A 19,865-nucleotide genomic window follows, 5' to 3' on the forward strand; every position below is an offset into this window, starting at 1 on the left:
GGGAAAAATCAGTATAAGAATGCTCTGAAAGATGATAAAGTTAGACACTCCAGTACCTTGGCACACTATGACCTATTAAAGGGTCAAGTATGCCATTTACAGTGTGCAGCTATTATAGTTAGTTACATATTTACTTCACTGCATGCATTTCACTTATAACGCTGCAGTACTGTGGGCCATGACTGCTATATGCAAAATTAAAGAAAATCCCTTCCTTAAACACCAAAAGTTACCTTGGCATATCTGAACAAAGACATCTGCCTAGTAAAGTTTTGCCCAGCTCTTTCCCTTCCTGCCCTCTCTGTTTGTCAAAAGTCTGTCAAAATTGTCATATTTCTAAATAATTGAAGGATAGACCCAATAGAGGCCCATTTTTTAGGGCCCGTTCCTACTAGCTGGTCCCCCTCTAAGTGTTATCAGTATTAAATACCATTTAGGGCAATTCTATAATAGGTTTTATTGTGTCCATTACCTTCAGTGGTCTGCAAGGTAAGATACCACAGATAAACCTCCAACTCCCTCCCCTTCTGCTGTTGTGCACTGTCGTCAGAATTTTTAAGTATTCATAAGGGAACTCAGCACTAACAAACTGTGTGTCTGTGTTTGTGTGTGTGTTTCCATCTGCATAGGGTGAAAAAGCAATTTAGATTTGAGAGATAGTGTAAACTGACTTGGCATTGTACACAGAAATATTTTCAGCTTGTCTGCCTGAAAATACATCTTAAATAATACGATTCATTCTGAGTGACTGATTATGGGAATCCTACTCCTAAATCCTGAACCTGACATTCTAAAATCAGATTTTCTTTTTATTTTGAAGCAGTAAAAGGACTTCTTTATCCTGACATGATTTATCATTTTTTTTCTGGTTGAACTAACCAAACAAACAGGCCAAAACCTCTGGCTGCAAGGACTCATTATAAAATATCATCCTCTATTTATGGCATGCATCCTTTTCTTTCATATTTGTCTTAAAGGAAGCAGATTTTTAAAAAGATTTAGTTTAAATATTATAAGTTGATTCCTTTAAGATCCTCATTCATTTCAGTGAATGCATTCATTTATTTCCAGCTGCATACAAAAGGTGCTGTATAATACATAACTGAGTGAATATGGGAGTATGGAGATTTTTTAGCTTCCAGTAGTCCTTATCAACTTTAGTAAGAAAATTACTGATTTAACTTTTCTTTTCATAAATAGCCCATGTGAAAAGAGCTGTTCTGGACTGACCTGTTCCCATAGGATGTATCTCATCACTGAGTAATTTTCACCCTCTATGCAAGTCTCAGAAAAACTTTACATTTTACATAGATTTGGAGATTTTTTTTCTTTTCCTACAGATAACACAATGTTACTGTCCACAGAATAATTCTGAAAAAATACACAAAGGATGAGGTTAGCTAATAGGGGTACATAATTGCATCAATTAAAAGTGTGTCCAGGACTAAACTACATGGACTTCTAGAACTCCCAGATTTTATCAACTCTACTTCTGGGCATCTGCTATTGTTACAGAAGTCTTTAATCACACAGTTTACTGGAGCCAAGTGAATTACATAAAATAATAAATCCCTTCCTACCCAGAGCAGAAAAACTTGCCTCAAGAAATACTTAAAGAAACTTTGCACATATAGGTCACTACGTTATTAACTGGGAAAGCAAAGTGCTGTGCCACTGAAGGCTGAATCCACATTTTCAAAACAAAATTTATTTTCCAGCAATTTATAATTTGGCCATGAAAAACTCCTTTGGGCTGAATTTCTGCTATAGAGACTTAGCTCAAACACAGGTTCTGTCTGAAAGTCTAAGATCTGGTTCAGACATTAGGGAGATTAGTAAAAATTACAGAAATAACACATTTCTCAACCGAAATTTGTAACAAAATCTGTTGCAGCAGGTGGGCAACTGATTAAATTGTCAGAGTGCCATTTTTGCAGACTCATTCTCAGACAATCCATCCCATACACATTAATGCAAACCTAACTCTAGACTGGGCAAACGCAGAGCTCATGGGCCTAGCACACTGCGTGATTTTCACAATCATACTCTTAAAAAAGCAGGGTTTTGTGAAGCCTGTCGACATTTCTAGTGTCTATAAGTTACATCTATCAATCTCACAACCAAAGGACCCGAATTTTAAAAACTTTAAAGTGTATAAAACTTGTACAGTCCCAGACTTGGCTCCAAGTAGCTGCCAACAGGTAGACCAACATTCTGCCACAGACACACCATTTTGTCTGAAATAGCCTAAAATTTGAGTCAAACCTGAAAGAACACCGCACTAAGTAGACAACTGGGATGATGTTTTCTGCATTTTTGGTTGTGAGTTTGGAAGGTAATGGCTCTTTTTTTTTTTTTTTTTTTTGTTTTCCTGCCAGTCCTGGTGTTAGTCTTGTGGGGCAGAGAGAAAAAGAAGGATTCCAAACCAGATTCACAGTCAGTGCAAAATGCTCCAACTCAGCCTCCTTCGAGACACATAGAACTTTCTCTCCATCTATAGGATCAGACTGGAGAGCTGAATATTTCCTCCTACAGACTCACATACACCGTATTCTATTACTTGAGACCGCATTAATTTTAGGACAACACAAAGGCAGAAATTTCTAAATATAATTTTTTGCACATAATGTGTCCCAGCATAAACTGGACCACAGCTGGTCTTAACTGTGGCAGAAAAGGCATTCTGACACTCTTTTTTTCAAAACAGAAAAGAAAGTTGACAACAGTACTGTTTTTCTTGAGTGTGAGGTACATGAATGCTACGAAACTGCATCCTTTAGGTTGCCTGCAAGGTGATTCCTGCTCCTTACAGAGGAACTAATGTAGTTTCAGCAAAATAAACTAAGAATTCTTCTTGAAGGGAAATTGTACGTTAAGGATATAAAGGACTGGATTCTACCCAAATGATAAAGACTGAAGTGTGTACTTAAGGGCCATGTGGGACTATTTGGTTGGTCAGAGCAGTAGAGAATTTCTGGTTTAAGAGTCACCTAGGCTTTCTCTCCAGTAGTCATTTATCAGCAAACTACCACACCTTTGTGCTTTATCAGTCAATTTTGCCAGTTTCACTCCTGTGAAACAATTTAATCTTCCAAACCACTGCAAATGAAACAGAACCTAAAACCCAGACTTGAAATTGCTGTGATGCTGTACAATTATTACAAAACCTATTTATCATTAAGTTTTTGCTCATTGTTACAGTAAAAAAAAAACCCCAAACTATTAAAAAATAGTCTATTAATTTAATTTTGGATCTAATCAGTATTGCTTCTTCTTTTACATGGCCTTTTACAGGAACAGAAACAGGAACTGGATTCTTGTGAACTTAAATTAGTGAGCTATTTAAACCAGACAGAATATTTCTTACAAAATTACCCTCCAAAGTAAGTGTCAGAGATTAGACAGAAAATAAAACAGACCTCGTAATAAAACCTGAGGCAACAGACCTCAGGCTATTGTCACTACCTTCACTGCCTGAACATCTAACCAATCTGAAATTTTCTAATCTAACACTCAGAAATGTTACCCTGAAATAGAAGTACCAGTTTTGCTGTTTATAGAATAAACTCCAGGATATGTTAATTTATAAATAATTTGCTGATAAAGACAGATCAGGACATAAAAGGCCTGAAGGGCCAAAATAAATTATAAAATGCCTAATTCTGTATTCCAGTGAGAACAGAAGTTCCTTGCCAGTGTCCTAGCTTCTAACTTCAGCTCCCTATGCTGTTTTAGCATGAAATCCAATTAATTTTAAGTGAAAAACCACTAAGCAGTCCTTGAAATCCAGAGAAACTTCCTCCACTCCATTATTCTTTCAGTTTTATAGCTATCAACAGTATTTTCATGCACTTTCCAAATTTTAATTGGATTTCATAACATGAGGACTAAATTTTTGTCCTTAGGCTAATCTCTCAAAGATCCATCAGCTTTGGTGGACACCCATAACTAATATTCCTAAACCAGGAAAAAAAATAACCCAAGCCACTCAACCCTCACCCAGTACACCTGCAAATAACAGTTATTGCTCCAGGATGCCACTGGCTAAAGCAAAGATCTGTTTTTTCGTAAAGCAATCTTTAATCTTCTGGGTTTGCCATTTCAAATGTTGCTGAGCTGCCACACAGCATCCAGACTGGTTTCTATCACTCTGGCAGCTGTTATTGCCTATGAGAAATGTTGTCAGACATAGGCATCCCTATTTCTTCACCACAGTCACTTCACAGAACATGTGCATCCCATCACTTGGTTATTTCATGGACAATCTGGGGCTTCCTGTGGTTGATATGGGCATAATGTGGCACCAAACTCAGGTCAACACAATTCTGGAAAGTGTAATGATTACTTTATGAACATTGTTACATTCTCTGGGGACTCCTTTCCCTAATTTAAATAGATTACACATCTTTTAGAGCTTCTCAAATGCAGAAAACTATTATTGTGTGTGATTATAACATATCAATGCATAAACATTAACTTGAAAACTAGACTGAAGTAGTTCACGTTCCTGTTAATCTCCAGGTGATGCATACCCTGTTGCTGTCAGGATTCCATCAGCTGATGTGATGGTGGCACCCTGTGGCTGGGAAGATGTGCCTGGCAGCTGCCTGCTGCTCCTTGCTGCTGCTTAACCCTTGCTCTTCCCCTGGCATTCACAGTGCTGCTGTGAATTAACAGATACAGCACATAAAAGAAACTCTGAGTTTCATTACATACTTATATGTCAAATATTCGACTTGTTTAACTTGATTTCCAAGAACAAGTAGGGCAGAGTGCAGTCTAAGAAATCCTGAGGTAATGAGAATGCAGGCCTTGGACAAACTCTGCAGGGATCAGGAGGTGCTCCAAGCCTTATCACCCACCTGTGCCTGCCGCTGCACCACGCCTGGCACTGCCAGATTGAACTACAGGCCAGGGCACCCCAAATATTTCTGAAACCCCAAAGATTACTCCTCTGGTCAGATATCATTCATACTGGTGTGGGTGGCAGGGAGCTGGCAGCAGGGCTGCCCCCAGCTGGACACAGACAGCTCCGGCTGGCTCCTGTGCAGCCCCAGTGTGCAGCAGAGCCAGTGCCAGCCCTGGGAAAGGCATTCCATGATTCTTGGCCAGAAGGAAGTAGGAATGCAACTAAACTCATTTTAAAGCTATCTTTAAAGCTGCATGAATTGATACATCCCAGAATTTTTACTCTTCCCGCCTCTCAACAACTCAATCAAGGTGCAGTTTGCTGCTTTTGGAACAGAAATTCACAACTCGGCAATGGCATCTGATTACCTTCCTATGATCATTCAGCCTCAAGCTGTTAGAAAAAAGCTACACGACAAGAATTTAGAACCAGAAGTGTGGGGACATTAAGAATAAACAAATACCTACTTTGCAACTAAAGGGAGAGTAGATCATAAAAAGAAAATGGCTTTTTAACTCTACAGGACAACAGGAACCACTCTCTTGCAGTTTGAGCATCCATTTAATGTGAGAAACAGAAGCCATAAATCAGGGAGGACATCTTCCTCTCTTTTGGAGGGGATTGGGAATGCTAGTGACAATGACCAGTGAGCTCATATACCAGCTAAGTCCCTTGGTAATTAACTGAATTACTACACTTACTAAATCCACCCAGTAACTGCCCAGCCAACGTATTTTTTCCCAGCTCTAGGTAATGTAAGGAGCAGCAGAACCCTCTCAGCAGCACACAGAAAGGGGGACCATTTGGAAAATGAGAAATGGAAATGACATCAGTATGCCATTGTGTAAGGAAAAACAGCACTTTTAGGAAAAAGCAGAATAATCTTGCCTGTCTCAGCCTTTTAGATAATTGTCATGACATTTTTTGTTGCTGCCTGTTCCGAGCTTCCATTCCCCTCCCCAAGACACTTGCCTCTGCCATGTGCTCTGAACCACTTTGTTCCAAGCTCGGGCAAAACCAAATGTAACTCAAACTCTTTAGCAGTGTCTGATTGGCCGATCACCCCAGATCCACCCCCAGGCCTCCCCTTTCCCCTTCTCTGAATAAAAGAAGGACCCAAGAGGGGGCCCACCCTCTTCGGCTTGCGCCCTTTCTGCGAACATCTTGTCTCTGTTTCTATTTGAAAGCTTCTAATTGCAGGAATTGGCAACCAAAAGCTATATTTCTCCCTCTTTGCTTCTACTGGTGGTATCAGCTTTGCAGCTACCATTGCTGCTTTCAGAGCTACTGAAATGCTGGATTGCCCATGCTGCCCGAGGCTTTCTAAGGCACTGAACTACAAGCCTAGCCGGTAAAAAGCTGTAAGCATCTCCATAATTTTTCTTTGAGATTTTGCGTGTACTTTTTACTAACTTAATGTTTCTGTGTTGTCTATATTGGATCATATTGCTTTCATATTATGCATAATTATATATTTTTATTTCTTTTTCAGAATAATCTTGCATTGCTCAGCTATAGAATCAGTGGGTTTATTATTGTGATTTGATTTTCCCTCTCTATTCTTAGCCAGTTTTACCTTTTCCCCCAACACAGTGGATGAACGTCTACTGTGTATGACAGTTAGCACTCACCTAAGCAAATCAGCACCAGGTTAGCTTCCCTGAGCCAGTGCCACTGCCAGCCTGTGCTTTCTCTTTCCAGAGGAGAGGGAACCTCTTCCTTGCCATGTGACAGGGTCACGTCCTTTGGCAATATGCTTGAATTCAGCCTTTTCTATGTGAAAAGCTATAACCTTGGCAAGAATCACATGAATGGAGTTTGGGAAAAAGCTGTTTCTCAATAGAATTCCCATCTGCCAAAGTTTCAACACGGATGACAGAGGATCTAACTGATGTCATCTCATATCCAAGAAAGTAGGTGGACTATTAGTTAGGGAAGTATTATCAAACAGCACTTAGATACTGGCAATTTACCTCAATTTGGTAGTGTGATGTTTTTCACAGGCAAGAAGTTCCATATGTGGTTTCCATAAATTCATATGAATAATATTATTTCCCAACTTTTAAAGTACAAGGCTGAGGAATTTTGCAAACATTTGCAAACAAGATAGGAATATCAAATTTGTGTAAATATTGCATCTAGTGGCACTTGTTCTTTATTATTTCTAGAAGTATAAGGATATTTGCAAATAGTAAATGTTTTGTAAAATAAAATGTTGCTGAGAGTTCATAAATGCTGTGTTTTGCAAGTTCTGCTACTACTACTTAAAGACAAATTTTCTAGCTGATACTTCTGCATTACTGTTGACCATACTGGAAAGCAGCAGTGCAGATTTCAGCAGCAACTACACCACTCATTGATGCAACATCAGAACAGCCAAACCCAGAAAAATGTCACAGAAGAGAAAAACCCAGACCAATATTCATCAGCAGGGCCCTATAATCATATTTGCAAATCTATTACTGTTTTTGAAGTGTGACAATTTGATTTTCTCTCTTACTTTAACCTTAACATTAAGGGATTACAAGAAAATGAACTATTTTTCTGCTGGTATAAATCCCAGAAGCCTTTACCAATTTCATAATGCATGTGAGCTGAGAGGAATATCTGAATTTGGAAGAGATCCCTCATGTAGGAGTCTGAAAAAAACCCACAATGCATTCACACACACAAGTGACTAATCCCTTGAGTTCATTGCTCTTACTCACACTCTGAGTAATTGAAAGAGAGCTTTAGAAAAAAGGGAATTTGGAGGAGGTAGAAGGGAATGATGTTTCCATGTTGGTTTGGTTCAGCATAATGAAGCCTGATCCTGGTTAGTTGTTTTTTACAAAAGTAATCAAAACTATTAATGCAGTACCAACAACCTGACTGCAAAAGCTCTCAAGCTGACATGTAGAGACTTTACCTATTTTTGTGCCTTGAGCACTGACCAGTGCTCTTCTGGAACAAATAAGCTGGTTTGTAAAGGCCCAATGAGATCTGAGACCAACATCACCAAAACTGTCAGATGGCCTGAGTAAAACAGAGCAAAGGCTTTTCCAACAGGTGAATGTTGGAATCATTACTCTTGCTCCTCCTACCTCATCCGTAGAAGTTCTGGTACGTACCCAAGAGAACATTTTATGCAGAATTTCTTCTGCGCTTTTTACCATTTCAACAAATTAGAAACTTCTCCTAACAACAGGAGCAATTAGTGGAAAAATTTCCCAATTAACCAGCTACATATTTTTTTAACAAGTTCCTCATAGTCCATTCCCTATTTGCTTGAAAGCTGGGATGTTTATTTGCAATCCTGAACAGCAGACATTTGTTGCTTGCTAAAATACTGGTTCATGAAATAAAGTAATAAAAACCCACTACAACCATGAGTGTTGAAATGCATCTTAGGAAATTCTTAGCTATCTACCCAGTGATTACATTTCCCACCATCATAAAATTACTTCGAAAATGTGGCATTTCCAATACAACAACAAAAAACTATCAACTCTGAGTGGATCTCAATGGACGAGCTGGAATGAATTAGATTCCAGATGAGCTTCAATAAACCATTTCTAGCACTATCCTTTGCCTTTATCCCCCTGACTAGTTTCTTCCCACAGGTGCAGTGGGTATATCCTTGCCTGGTGGCAAGTACCAGCAGATGCACACCATAAATTGTGCTTCAGTGCTGCTCACTTAGCTCACAAACCAGGCTGCTGCTGCTCTTCTGCACAAACACCTTCCTGAGAAAAGTCTTTTCTGTCTAATCTTGAAAAGAGACAGTGATAAAGTCTGTTAGCCAAGGGCTGATATTGGAGATCTGCTTCTACACAGAAACTGGGAGTGCAACTGTCCCTGGTAGTTTTAAAGACAGCATTCAAATCATCTATTGGCTGTTTCTGTAATTTCCCCAACAAGAGCATGTTTGTACAACCCTGGAATCTCACCTTAATGGCTACTGATAAAAAATTTTAAAGCTAAGCCTTTAACTGATGGAGTGCAATGGGAATGTAACTAAAACACTTTGGCTGGAATAACAGCTCCACTGCTTGAACTACACTCTACATCCCAGGAACCTGCATTTTCGTTTGCCAATTTACCTGTCTCCCAATTTTCCCTTTTCACTCCAGGACTGGTTAGGGGTTTTTTTGAATAACCAAGTACCAGAAATGTTGATGTATCCTCTAGACACCAGGAACAGGTGCAACCCACAGGGTTTGCCACAAGACCCTATGTCTACAATGGAAATATACAATACCAAAAGAAATTAGCTGCAGAGACAAAGAGATTTGCAATGGCATAGATTACTGTAACTGGAAATAAACTTCAGAGTGAAAACGCCACGGGAAGTTTACAAAGCGAACTACATCCCATGATCTGTAGAAAGGTTAAAAAACATGAATCCTATGGTCTCTGACAAATGAGACACAGGCTAAAATTCTTTACTCACTCTTGAATATAACGATAAAGGATATGCAACAATCATGTGACTCTGCAGCTTGTGCCTGTTGCCCAGTAGGACAGTGAAAGTTAAAAATCCCTGTCAGTGCAAAGCGTGGAGTGCATGCACTGTGCTGTCAGCCCTCAGAAGGCAGACATGGGACTTGTGTGTTGCTGTGTCCTGTGAATACCCCAGGCTGAAATACCTGCGCCATTCTCCATTTCCAAGAGATTGCAGCCCTGTTTTAACGGACAAAACGCCAGTTTAGGAGGTATGGCTGATCCCAGATTATTCCCCTGTACAAACCTCACTTCTGCAACATGCTATTGGTTTGGTGCATGGACTGCTTCTCACAGATGCTCATCTCACCACAACAGGCCATCCACAAAGGACAGCAAACTTTTGGTCACATATAGAGATACTATGAAGCCTCCTGCAGTGATAAACAGATTTCACCTAAGCTGGTTTCCTACAGTCTGGTCAGATGCAGTTAATTTCATTTTCAAACAGCAAATCAGTACTTAAAAGAGCACTGAGTTTTAGTTTATGTGGTTATATAAGCTAATAGTTTTGGCCCATTGCTGAGAAGTGGGATGTGGATTAATGTCTAATTAATTTCCCTTTACATAGCATGTGTCACATTCATTGGTCACTGTCCAACTTAATAAATGCTTATCACTTTACAGGAATTTCTTATGATTGCAATTCTGCAAACATCTGCCTGGACTATGCCAATAAATCCCTTGGCATTTTTATCCTAACATAGGTGTCTTAAAAGCCAGCTTCTCTTACAGCCATTTGGAGTCTTATTGACAATAGGCTATTTAGCCTGTTAAAGAGACAGAATAAAAGCACAGTTACACAAAACTGTTTTAAAAAAAGGTGCTTCTTCATTCCCAAAGGCTGTATGCATAAGAAAATCAGTTAAAAAAAAAAACCAAAACAACAAAACAAAAACCATACATCAACCCTTTGTATATTTCTCAAAATAAAATGATGAATCCAGACAATAAACCTAGGTATTTCAAGCAAAAAGTATAGTATAAAAACACAATAAACATATTTCAGTTTTTTACTTAATTACTTGTTTTCAGATTGTCAGTTACCAAGTGTAATAATTATTCTTCCAAACACATTGACACATTAACCATATATACAAAACACACTTTTTTAATGTATCTCATTAAAAAATAAAAGAGAAAGAAAGAAAAAAAGCAAAAAGAGAGACTTTTGTAAACTGACAGATTCTTCCAGAACAAGTAATGTAAAGAAGGATTTACAGAGGTCAATTTCAATGCAATTTATTTAGAGAGAAGCATTTGAAGGTGTCAGCACTGACGATATCATATATTTCACTTATCTCTCACAGCCCAAAGCATTAGTCTTGAGGCATTTTGGAATCTTTCCAGAGTATGTATTCACTAGAACTGCTGAAAAAACAACAGCAACAACCAAAATAATAGAGAAAGAATGAAAGAAAGAAAAATAGTGTCTAATGGGATGGAAGAGTGTTTGACCTGCCTGGTGAAGCCTTGACTTCTTTTGTCAGTGTTTGCAGCTTTACATGACCAATAATAAACAGAAGAAAAGCTTTCTGTCATCCTTGATGACATTATTTAGTAGTTTCCTATAGAAAAATACTAACATTATCAAAATAAGAGCTTGATACCAGCAACCAACTGATTTCATAAAATACTCCTTGAAACTAAAATTGCAGTTTATGAGTCAGTTGAAGTAGACTGGGAGATGGATATGACAGCATATATCATAAAAAGTCTGCAGAGTAGGACTGCTATCAAAGATCTATTTAATTTAGGACTCCTCTCTCTTTAATCACTCTCGGGTGTATATGTTCAGGATTTATTAGTTCATGTCTAAAATTCACACAAAAAAAGTGGTAGGGAAAGTCTTCACAACTATTCATTCACCAGCCCCAAGGTTCTGGCAGTGCAGTTCCAAAGCAAGAAGCCAGGCTCTCCTCATGTGTTAATTCTGCACTGTTATTCCAGAAAAATAACATATTACTGTATAGCACTCCTACTCATGCACATATTCATACTCACTACTGTAAAAGTTAATTTTTATTTTGTTTAATTCCTACCAGTAACCTCTATTAGCCTTCATCAGGTTTTCCAGATGCTTGTCTGACGCAGAATATGTGTTATGATTGTGAACCTGTTCACAGCAGTTTTGTTTCCAAAGTCAAGTTAGAGTTCTAAGAACTGTCTCTCATGGCTTTTTTTCTGCCTCCATCAGCTCATCCATCAGCTGTGCTTTGCTCTACGCAGTGGACAAGCTGCTAACTTCAAGTTTGTTGGTAATTTTTAGTTTGTTTCAGTTTGTTCCTTTGATGCAGCCACTGAATGTAAAACTGTTTCAGCATGCTTTAGTTTCATTATTTATTAACAATTCCTGTCATGCATCATGAAAAAGACTAAAATGACATTGACCTGATGATTTTTCTCACCCTTTACTTCCACTCCCAAAACATATTTTGGCTTCCACATTCGTGAAAATGTAACATATTGTAAAACTTTCATTATTTTAAAGGCATACTCTGTGATCCAGTATTAAATTCTGTGCACATGCTAGTGCACACGAGCACTGTTGAGGTAAACAACAATATCAAGTACAGGCTATGGTACAAGAAGGTAACAAAACAGATTTTAAAATTACTAGATTGATATTCACTAAATATTTGGGATGAAAGAGGTAATTTAGATTAAATACGGGCTGGTCATGAATAAACCATAGGATCCCATAAGCTTAAACAGAAGCTGGTCTATTTGTTTTCTTTCAATTTCTTTCCCTTCACTACCCAACATCAAATTCTTTGACGAGTTAGAATTTTAAACCCAAGAGTAATACTAAAACTAACATTCTCACAGGAACTCAGATGAAATCTGAAACAAATGTCCAGCTCTTCTACATAACTGTAGTACTTTGCTGCTCAGAAAGGAGGTTTATCTTTAACAATGATCCTATGAACCAAAGGACATATTACCTATTTAAAAATAGATGAGGAGCAGAGAATAAAATAGTAACTTGATCAAAGTTCAATAGAAGGAAGGGAAAACCAAAACACAGGCTATCTGATAATTATTGAAGACTGCAGAATAAAAGATGACTCTTCCTAGCAAGCCCAAAAAGATTAAAAGTCTCTAATACAGTTCATCTGGGGAAAATTTCCTACCCATTTTTCATCTGCTTAATTCTATTTTAGATAAACACCCAGATTCCTAAGCACTTACAGAAACCAAATTGAAATCCTGGATGCTCATTCATTATTACCAAGTACCATATGTCTAATTTTATTTTTGGAATTGTCTTTGGCAATAACACACTCTGTCTGAAGCTCTGTGGCAAAGACTCAAATCTGATGGTTCTGAAAAGACATTTCGGGGGGAACATTGTACTGCAGATCCTGAATAGAATGTATAATACTGTGCAACTTCTGCCTTGGCTTTGCACAGAGACTGTTTTGGTGACCTGTTGGCCACTAAGAACAAGCAGAAGTGTGAAGAGATGAACAAAAACCTTCACTGCGACTCACACACAAAGGTAGAAATAAAGAAGCTTGATAGTCAAATTTAATAATATAATTTCCTCTCATCTAAGAATTTCTGTTACTATTTTCCTCCAGACGTTGGCTTATTTGGCTTTTAAACTCTTTTCCTGTTGAGTATCATTTAAAATACATTGCCTGTTTCTCTCAGGATCACATCTAAAAGGCACATTTCTCTGCTCAGGCAGTTCCATCATTTACCACTCTCTGCCTTGAGTGACCACAGAAATCTGCATGGCCTTGAGGCCAGGGCCTTTCTTCTCAGTCACCAAAGCACCTCTCACATGAAGCTCCTCCCTTTTTTCATCCACTTCACTCAGACTATCTCAAAGTGCTTAATTTTGTGCACTTGTATCACAGGGACTTAAAAGCAGCTCCATTTAAGAAACATTATATTTTTAGTCACATATGATCCTGTGGAAATGATCTAGTTTACTTAGTTATCTCACATGAGAAAGCTCTCAGAGCACACAAGTGCCTCTCTACCCTATTGCTGTTACGTGGGGTAGGGTTTTTTTTTCACTTAACCCATAGTTAAAGCTGAGTTTTTATGGAAACCTTACTGCTTACATAAGTAAGTCCAGCTCTTTTGAAAATCCACCAGGAGCTTTGCTGTGCTGTCAGACCCCCTGTACTCTTTGGAAAAAGCTCTCTGCTCCAAGGCACACCTGCAATATTCCCTTGAACACAGGAAGGAGGTTCCCTATGTAGCTGTAACGAAATTATAGCAACAGCAGAAATCGACCGGGCAGTTTTAGCTTCAGTTGCAGCACCACACTGACGAGGTTCTGCCAGGAGCCACTGTACAGCTCTCCATGGCACTGTACCGTCATGAAAATACACTGCAGTGCTCTGTTCTGGGAAAATGCACCTCCAAATGTGGCAACATTTTGGTTTATTATGGCAGAGTTGCTAACTCTCTGGCAAAACCTTCCATCCTATTTACTGAAGTTTAGATTTCTTTGTTAACAGTTTAGAAGAAAACCTACTATTTCTTATGTAAGTTTTAAAAATGATCACCTATTGTCTGAACTTTAAGCTTTGATTAAAGATTACTTTTTCTTTCATTCCACATTTGCTACTGGGCTTTATACCTAATGCGATATCAGAGCTGTATTATAATCACTGTACAATAGCTCTAAATAAAATGCAAAACATGTATCGATGTTTAAAAAACTTACCATTCAAATTCAACTGAATATTTATGTATCTTTTATTCCCGAAGCATCTTTCACATCCCATTTATGACCGCAACTCAACATTAAAGAATTCCTTGTCAGTGAACTAAAGATAATGCCAAAGTCTATAGCTTTTTTTTCATTTCTCATTTTCTCTCCCTAGGACAGCTTGAAATGCCTTTCATTGATGCTACTGCAGTAAAACCTTAGGCATTTCAGTAAAGAATGTTCTTTTCAAAATTAAAATTAACTACGACACCGAGTTAGCATACGGGCTACAAATGCACCACAATGCTATTAACTGAAATAGAGCAAAAAAAAAAAACACGACCCTGAATTCTTGGATGCACAGAAATTTTTACCAAATGAAGGAATTTTTTAAGCCCATTAAATAAGTAGAGAAAGATAATGGTAAGGAAAAATGGGACACATATAAGTTTATTTGATTTCCTAGAACCTACAAAGAATATAAGCAAATTTACACCACCCAGAAAGACTTATTCATTGTCCAGCACTAATTTGACAGTCACTGAAGACAGCAGAGGAGTAGTACCTACACCTGCAATTAACACAGAGCAGCTAACGAGATACTACAGCTTAACCTACTGATTGATTGTGTCCACTGACTTCAAACACCAACCATAGTGCAAATAGTAAAATATTGAGAGAAAAAACAAATCAACAGCACATCCTCTAACCTTATTATTTTAATGAAATTAAATAGGAATAGACAATTCAAAAATGTTTAGCACCCAATAAGCACTATAGAACAGGCAGAGGGTTAAATGCACAAATGATTGAAGCTGCAGGCTTCAAAGAGCTAAAATTGAGAGGAGGATATGGGACAATAGGGTGGCAAAGACCTCAAGGAGCAGAGTGAGGAAAGGACAGGCAAAATGCCCAAGCAATGGCTGGAGCCAGAGGACTCCCAAGGGGAGAGTAGTTTGCAGCTTATTTAATTTATCCCCTTGACAAACATTTTGTTCCAGACAATTTCATTGCTCCAGACACATTGAAACCATGACCCTATAAATGCTATTCTCCAACCCATTAACTATTTTGATTTTGAGAATATCCTAAAATATTTTAAAATCGGTATGATAACAAAAAATTCAAGGAAATCGTGGTGCTGGACTGCTAAAAGAAAACAGTCAAAATGATTCTCCGACGATAGTGCAGTCTTTTTGGCAAAATCCAGATCAGCTCCACTTAAGAACGTTCTAGGCCTTGACTGTAGAGCAGCAGTAGGAAAATACAAGCAGGGAATAAACCACAGAAGTTAAACTGGGAGGTGACTTGTCCCAGTGACTGGAAACAAGAAATGCTTTCAGTAACAGCTGACACCTCACGCCCTGGAGGGAAGATGAAAGGGACACTACTCTCAAATCCAGTTTCAGCACAGCAGTGTCACGACTGCTCTCCCATTTTACTGATGCTTCAGAGCTTCAGCAGTGAATCAAAGAAAACCCCAATTCTGTGAGCCTTGCATTACTAATAGAATTGTTCTAAATTTTTCTGTGCTTATTTCTTCATACTGTTGTGTTCATTTCCTTCTATCTCTTTAAGCTTTTATCCAGCTCCATGCTGGTTGTTTAGATGACTGAAGGACAAACAATAGCTTCTATTAACAAATATTGATTTTTCTTAAACTAGGTGCAAATTCAACCTTGTGAAAACATTACACCAGGTGATATTGTTTACATTAGAAAGTTACCATCTGGGATTAAAAATATTGGAAGAAAGTTCAAAACAAAATTGTTGTATTAGTCACAAATTTGATTGTGCTCTGGTTTATGAATGCTTCAGGTTTTTTCTGCACAACTTCCTATGCAGTAATTTAGCCATAACAGTGGTATTCAAGTAGTTTTGAGAGCACAATGCAATCTTTTGAAAACAAGGACTATGAAAATCCCAGCTGAAATAATTGACTTGTCACTGAATATTAAAGAGAGTATTTCTTCAAAACAAGCTGGGAAAAAAAATTGAGACTTTTCTTAGGTACAGTGAAATATTTTATTCAAAACATATTGAAATAATTTTCCACTTCAAAAGCCAATATCCGTTTCCTCATGCAAACGTTTGCGTCCCTACCCAAGCATTAAGAAGAAGGTGGCAGTATCCTCCTTAGCATTTAAAGGAAAATGACTGCGGAATTCCTTAGCCTCAACCATCCCTTCCAGCAACTTATAGGTCAGAGTTTGGCACCACAAACATTTCCTAGAGAATTCTGCATACACATCAACTTCCTGATTAATTGCTAATATATATGCGTATACACCTATAACATATATATAAAACCCCTAATATACACTTTCAAGAGCTCCCATATCACCTATTTACTCCATTTGCAGAAGCATTATGATATCTCTCAAGCAAGTAGTTAATTAGGTAATAGTTAATTAAATAGCCACTGAACTGAGTGTAATTCAGGGGATATTAAAATGGGCATTATACGACGATTGTGACGGCCACCATGGACCTTGGAGGGCTCTGCCATCCCCAGAGAGACCCCTTGATGCTGTGCACACTTTCTAAAGTGTTGCATTGGCTCCAAGAGAGGCTGCTGTTGCCTCTTCATCCCTGGACTCCTTGCACTTACTCATATCAAGGGAATTAAGCACAGAGTCACCACTGCTGTCATCCCATGGCTAAAAGATGAAGCTTTATACTGCCTCAAAGGGGAAATCATGTATTACTGTGGAACAGTCTGTACCCCAGTTATGAAATTGTGTTCTGTAACCATACCTTCAGACCAGGATGGCCTCTGCATACAGAATTGTACTGACTGCATAAAATTCACCTGAAATTGCGGCACGCCAGGCAGATTTGCCTCACCTGAACCAGCACTGAGGAAATATCTTTTCAGTACTATCAGAAATGAAAAAATAACATGAAAATAATCTGTTCCTCTACAGTGGGTTTCTCAAACTCAGATAGGTAAAAAGGGTGAAAGAAATGAGAGATACAAATTCACTATTCTTTATATACTGACTGACACGACTTCATAGACAGCAAGAAACAGGAATATTGAGAAAATTAAAAGTTGACCCAGAGTTAGCAAATGTAGGGGGAAAGGTAGAAAAGCAAAGGTTCTCCCTTGACTGCAAAACATACAGGAAGTTTCACCTTTCTTTTCTTTATTTGATGAAGCTGAACTCTCTCAGCTCTCCATCCTCCCTGGATGCTGCAATCTAAACTCCCTCAGCTTATCAGCTGCCTGGACTCTCCTCTTTTCTAAGCAGAAGAGGTGCTGGCTGGCAGAGTTCTGAGGAAATTGAGCCTCTGTGTGGTGGAGAGCTGGCAATACTGCATGAAGAGAACAGAATGACTCACACTGAGTCTTCCTCTAATGAAATCATTTAAATGAGCCTGGTTTCCCTTTTATTAAACAGGAGAAAATCAATAATGGTTGATCACAACTCCTATCCATTAGGCTGTTTCTAGAATGAACCCACACACGTGAACTTGAAGTAACTCAAAGTTAAGAATACGAAATAGGTTCATAACAAAACAAATATTTAGCACTAAGTTTCAATAAATGAGCATTTCATATCACTGCTGCTTTTTTTAATTGACACTACTGCTACTCCTTTAAGTAGTCTTAAAATGTAGACAGAAATTAGTTGCTAAAAAGAGAGAGGTGGCAGGATACAGATGAATAACACGTAGTGATCACCTTTAAATAAAAATCCACAAATATATGAATTAATAAAAACCTGGCTCATTCACTTTTCCTGGTATGGATTTGTACAGGTTCTCAACCATCCCCTTTTCCTTATGTATCCTGATGTAATGTAATTATTTTGCTCATTACTATTTGAGCATCTGAGGACAGGGAGACATGGTTAGCATTGGTTTATATAGGCAAGAAACAATAGATTATGTTCTTTCGCTTTCCTTGCTTTTATGGCTTGTGTTCTGTAGGAGAGATGAAAGCTTACCAGATAGTAACATTGATAAGTAGCAATCTTAACAATATTCGAACAACTCATCTTTGTGACTTTTTTTTCCTTTCAGAAATATCTGAATTGACAAGTTCTGAAGGTAGAAGTCAACTAAAGGAGAAGAGTGAAACTTTCAGAACTCTGCACAAAGTTAAATTCAAGTGAAGTGTGTGACAGCTCCCCATGATGTCCTACTCGTAGGGCTACAGACAGAGAGAAAATAGTCTCAGATCTCACAGAATCAACTGCCCACACACACACACAGACTCATCTGTAGCTTTCTCTCAAAAAATATGACCAAAGGTTTAACACATAAATATAGAACAGGAGGAGATGGCTTAATCCAACCACATGAGCACTTTGCTGAAGGAATGGCAGAAGCAGAAATGTACTGATGTGATGAGATTGCTCACCTCAGTAGGAGGTGTCTCCCGCAAGTGATAAAGTTGAATTTAATCTGAAAAGATTTTTTAGTATTCTCCTGCACTCCTTCCTGATTTTCTTCCAGAATGATATTCCTGAGGCATTACCATACATAATGTATAAATGATCTCTGCTTAGTATTACATTTATTGCAGTATGAAGTATTTTAAAAGTTCATCATATGCTTCTCCATGGTGACATACTGGGACAAATTTTGAAATATAAGTCCCCTAGGTTACTCTAGAAGAACTTCTGTTGTGCATACAGATGAATGCTTAGGGGAAGTAGTCAAAATAACCCAAATCTTCACAAAAGCAGACAAACTTTATCTTGTTGATAGGCTCAAGTTGCAATACTTGCATCTGTCCCTTTCATGTTATGGCATTTTAAACCCAATCCTAGAGAAAGGATTTTGAAGAAAATTTGATTATGAATATTTTCTCAGGATAGTTTTGAATCTTAGTAAAATTTCTGTCCAAATTATGTGGGGAAAGTTTTCCAGCTTTCAGAGTGGACCTACTTTCAATTGATCCTTTAGTATTCCAATATGATATAAACCCAGAAAGATTTATTTTGATTTCAATCCTTGGTTGAAATAAGAAATTTAAAGTATACTGTATAGGACAGCAGCTATTTAAATTTTCCTTTTCTTAACAACATTTTCAAAAAAACCCTCCAAAAACAAAAACATGAGCCAAAACAAATTAGAATAAAAGTAATAATACCTTGAAAAGCACAGCCTCTAAAATACAAATGATTCTCATGCATTTAGGAGAATGTTTATTGCTAAAGCTTTTCTCATGAGCCTTATGGGTCACTACCAACACTGCTATTGAAAATTTTGACCTCCAAATAAAAAAGCAAACCCATATCATTGGAGAAAATTTCCCAGCACAACACACTTTAAGGATGGGACTGCTGCTTGCATTAATAAAGCACTTGCATCTGACATTCTTTTCATCTCCCCAAAACCAATTTCTATTTTTGTGTACAGTGAAAATTCAGTCACAGTGGGGCATGAACTTATTATGTGGAAACACACACAGATACTCTCACTCAGCACAACTCCCTCTGATGTAAGTTTTGACCAAGTGAGAAGGAAGAACAAAAAGTATTTGCTGTTAAATTTTTCAGTTTATATTTTGGATCCCACGATAAGATACTCCATCTTTCCAAGAGACATTGGGGCTACCGAGACTTTTGAACAAGGTACTTCAGCTGAAACAGAAGATTTGGAAGAGACTGCCCAGACTATTAAGTTCTCTCTACCCTCACAAATAATTACATCATGCAATCACTTTCTTAAACCGATCAAGCTCCTCCTAAAAATTAGCTGGGCTTTTTTCTCTGTACTAAAAGGCTGTTCTAGAACCTCGTTTGTGTGATGACTAAAACCCATGCTTTGATTTCTAGCCTCAACATA

The sequence above is a fragment of the Corvus kubaryi genome, unplaced genomic scaffold (assembly GCF_017639235.1).
Source record: "Corvus kubaryi isolate FWS band 111438036 unplaced genomic scaffold, C.kubaryi_AGA036_p1.0 37397, whole genome shotgun sequence".
In the NCBI taxonomy this organism is placed as follows: Eukaryota; Metazoa; Chordata; class Aves; order Passeriformes; family Corvidae; genus Corvus; species Corvus kubaryi.